This window comes from Sabethes cyaneus, chromosome 1, assembly GCF_943734655.1.
Source record: "Sabethes cyaneus chromosome 1, idSabCyanKW18_F2, whole genome shotgun sequence".
NCBI lineage: Eukaryota > Metazoa > Arthropoda > Insecta > Diptera > Culicidae > Sabethes > Sabethes cyaneus.
Window position 1 is genome coordinate 130,408,312 of NC_071353.1, and position 4,791 is coordinate 130,413,102.

Here is a 4,791-nt window from a genome sequence, read left to right on the forward strand (position 1 = left end):
TTTGGGGCCAGGAAAGGTTTTAGTGATGGTTAGAGACCCCTCCCCACACTAAGAAGGGGGGCTCCCATACAAATGAAGCACAAATTTCTGCATAACTCGAGAACTAATCAAGCAAATAGAACAAAATTTGGCATGTGGGTGTTTACGGTGACAAGAATTTATTCTATGGTAAATTGAGACCCCTCCCCTCTTTATAAGGGGAATTATAACTCCTCTCCCCTTTAAAAGGGGGGGGGGCTTCCATACATATTTCCTCATAACTCGAGAACTAATCAAGCAAATGGAACCAAATTTGGCATGTGAAGGTTTTCGAGGGCAAGAAAATTTTCTATGGTGAATTGGGATCCCTCCCCACTTTAAGAGGGGGGGGGGCTCCTGTACAAATGAAATACAAATTTCCTCATAACTCGAGAACTAATCAAGCAAATAGAACCAAATTTGGCATGTGGAGGTTTTTGGAGGCAAATATATTTTCTATGGCGAATTAGGACCCCTCCCCACTTTAAGAGGGGGGGCTTCTACACAAATGAAATACAAATTTTCTCATAATTCGAGAACTAATCAAGCAAATGGAACCATATTTGGCCTGTGGGTGTTCTTGGAGGCAACCATTTTTTCCATGATGAATTAGGACTTTTTGCCTTTTTAAGAGGGGGGGGGCTCCCATACATACGAAATACAAATTTCCTCATAACTCTAGAACTAATCAAGCAAATGGAACCAAATTTAGCATGTGGGTGTTTTTGTAGGCAAGAATATTTTCTATGGCGAATTAGGAACCCTCCTCACTTTAGGAGGGGCTCCTATACAAATGAAAAACGAATTTCCTAATAACTCGAGAACTAAACAAGCAAATGGAACCAAATTTGGCATGTGGGAGTTTTATATGGCAGAAATTTTTTCCATGGTGAATTACGACCCATTCCCCTTTTAAGAGGGGGGCTCCCATACAAATGAAATACAAATTTCCTTATAATTCGAGTACTAATCAAGACTAATGGAACCAAATTTGGCATGTGGGAGATTTTTGAGTCTTGAATTTATTTTATGATAGTAAGAGACCTGTCACCCCTATGGTAGGGGGATATGGACTCTCATACAAATAAAACAGAAATTTTTGCGAAACTCAAAAACTAATCGAACTCGAGAGACTCTTCCATAAAACATTAGTCAATAACAAGACCACAAAAACTATCTAGAGTAACACTAGATCATTCAGGATGAGACGGCCGCGAGTGTTGCCGGCGACCCGCCGTCGGAAGCGCCGCCCACTGTGGGGAGGCAACTCCCCGCAGAAATCACTACTGTCTAGGTTTATTTGTTTTCCTAGGTCTACCTGGGTTTCCTGGAACGAGCGACAGCGAGTAAGGAGAGGATCGCGAAATGGTACTTTCCACAAAAGTTTTCCGTGAAATAGTACTTCCGCTTAAGGTTTTTCGCAAAATGATATTCGGCGTAATGTTGTACAATCATGGCGAATATTACTATCCGCTTTCTGGCTATGCAATGAGGGGACAGGGGAGTTGTTTTCTACTTTCCTGTGAGGAAAAATTGCAAATTTGTATATTAAACTACCCATTTCAGGTAACTAATAAGCCTTAACGTAAGCAGCAAATCAGCGTATCTGGCATTTCATACTGCACGTTATTGTATGTTATCTTTTTGACTGCATAGGTGTTGTAAATTGGCATCCAAAATTGTATTCAAATTTTTCGTGTCGGTAATTAGCTGTAAATTAGCATTGTCAGCACTATAAGAAGGTTATCAGTAAAGTAGCTGTATATTTTGCCGAAATAGCATTTAAGTAGCATTTAAGGCGACTTAAATGCTTATTGGCCTATATTTGAATAGCATTGGTGATGCTTATTGGTTACCTGGGATGCTTTCATAGTTACGTAACTGCCAAAATGAATCATCTAACTGCTCAGAAACTTGCAAAACTCGAGATTGTGACAAAGATCATCCGAGATTCATGATTTATGTACAACACAGGTTAATTTGTGGCAATACGAAGTTTGTCGGGTCAGCTAGTATATAAAATAAACAAAATTGGACCTAGCACACTACCTTGTACAATATTTATCGTTTTGGATTTTAATATCACGGAATATTATATTTTATCCTTTGAGTTCTACAGTCTAGGTAGGATGCAAACCATAGCAAGACAGCGTCTTCTATACCATATTTTTAGGGTGAGGATCAGCTTTGTCCTTGATATAATTTCGAATTCCCTTTTTAAATCTAAAAACACTGTAATCACACTTTGCTTATTCTCCTGGGTTTCTTTCCACTTTGCTAGAGCTAGATTCAAAGCACTTTCACAGGATACCGCTGCTTGCGGTATCCAGATTGCTCAGAAACGGGGTTATTTGTTGTTAAGTATTCCAACAACTGTTCTTTGACTAACAATCCAAAACTTTTTTGTTTATTGGAAGCATGTTTATCGGGCGTTGTTCTTCGGTTTTCGCCGTTCCGTTGGCCTTTTCTATGGGCACTACGAGTGATTCTCTCTACGATTGCCAGCAAGGTATTTACTACTTCCAACAACGTGTCACCAATAGCTTCGAAAGCATCTTTTAAGATTCTGAAACTGATCTCATCAGAACCAAATTCCTCCACCAGGGACCATCTCACTGACGTGAGTTTTTCAACAGTAACTGGATGAAACCTCGATAGATCCGTAAAATCTGCCATCAACTGTACTGGTTCTGCCGCCTCTTTTATCGATTCATTTATAACCTCAACGCTATTTACAAAATATTCATTGGACTTCTCCGCAATTTATCGTTTCAATTGAAGCTAATGGCCTGCTGCGGAACTACCTTGAATTTGATCATTTGTTTTAGAATCATCCAAAACTCTTTAGCGATATTTTTATTTGCCTCAATTGTTTGCTGCATCACATATTCATGTTTAATTTTTCTTAGAGTACATGCGTACTCATTGCCGTGGACTTCGTATATTTGCCAAGTTAGGTCGGAGCGTTGCCGCATGAATTTGGCGTAAACAGAGTCTCGTGTTCTTTTCATTTGCACCAAATCCAACGTATACCACTTGTTTATGCTTCTAATTTCATGACCTTCACAATCACTAGCATATTTACGCATCTTTTCATCACTTCAATGAGGTTTCTAACTTTCTCATGGACGTCATTCAAACTCACTGCTCCATTCAGATTTCTTCTTACTAAATCAAGCAAGGCCGGCACGGCCCGCCAATTTCTTCTACTTTATTCAAGTTATCATCAAAAAACATACACAAAGTTTCATATTCAGATATTTTAAAATTCGGTACATTACAAGCATTCATATCACAGTATTTATATCAAGAATATAACGTCAATCAGTGGCGTGGCTGAACCTGTTATTTAAGTCCCTGCACATCATCGATTAGCTTTAACTGTTTAACTTTAAAATCACCAGCAAGTACCTATAAATTTGGATAGATCGATTATTTCTTCCAGACGTGAATCTTCCAAAATTCGCAGGAATGTCAAGTCGCTTCTCCGGGAGAATGGTATTGAGCTCCATAATGACCGGGATTCATACAGTCTAGGATTTCAATCGCTGGAATCCATTGAAGCTTGTCTCGTTTGACAGCCATCGTATGCTGCCTTGAAGGTAATAAATATGTGATACATGGGAACTTTGTATTCCAGATATTTTTGCATAATCTGGATATTGGATAATTTCACGATACTTTAACTATACCGGCGTGGATTATTTCAAAGTTACTTAGTAGCCATTTTCTCGGACGCGTCAGGCTAGGAAAAATCCAGCCGCTTAATCGGTGCCAATTCGTGACGGCGACGCACAAAGTCCAATTCGTATGTAATAAATCGATCATTCAGCACCAATTGGTGAGGACGTCACGTCTAGCTAGTATAATCTGACCACTCAAATGCTCTCTGGAAGGGACGCATGTTCCAGCTACGATAACTCTGCCGCTATGCGCCACTTAACTGCCCAGTAACGCTCTTCTGTTCAGTTGCTCATCGCTCCTTCGGTTAATATTCATTCCAGCAATCAGCTAAATAAGCATCCAGCATCATAGTGTAAAATCATCGAATAACACAATTTTCTTTCTGAAAGACATAAGCATTAAATATTACATTATTTGATTTATAAAATGAATTTAAACAAAAAATTCACCTTATTTTTGCTGTTTGAAAAACTTCGTAGCCAGCTGTGAGAGTGCAGAGCAATTGCAGAAAAAAAGTAAGAAAAAATAACGAGATTTTAAATAACTAACCCCTCTTTAACACTCCATTAATTCCTCTCATTACTATCTTAACACTGACGAGACGACTCTTTGCAATTGCATCTTCCATAAGATTTTCTAGAACATTCTATTTTCATTTTCAATGCTATTCACTTCACCATGGCAATTACAACTGAAAAAAATTGACAGATACGTCCCTTTGGGGAAGAACCGACCAATTGCCGTTAGGCGGCAGGCAATGTTGATACATTTTCCGCTTCATCTGTTGAAGCAAATTGTGTGCTAATTTCAATTCTGTACAATAAACTACCTATGGTGGCATAAGAAGAACAAAACGCTTTTGTTATCTGGAGGCAAAAGCTATAAAACCGAGTTGTTCGCTTTAGCTGACTGAGGTTGAACTCACTTATTTTACTATTTCAATTTATTTTCCATCCTAATTTGCGTGTTTTTTATTCACTGCCTTTTCTAGTCATTACCGGTTGTAATGTAACACAATTTTACCTAACTATAATTCCTGGTGCTAGTGATAATCACACAGAATGTTCAATACACGAATGCGATGTTTTA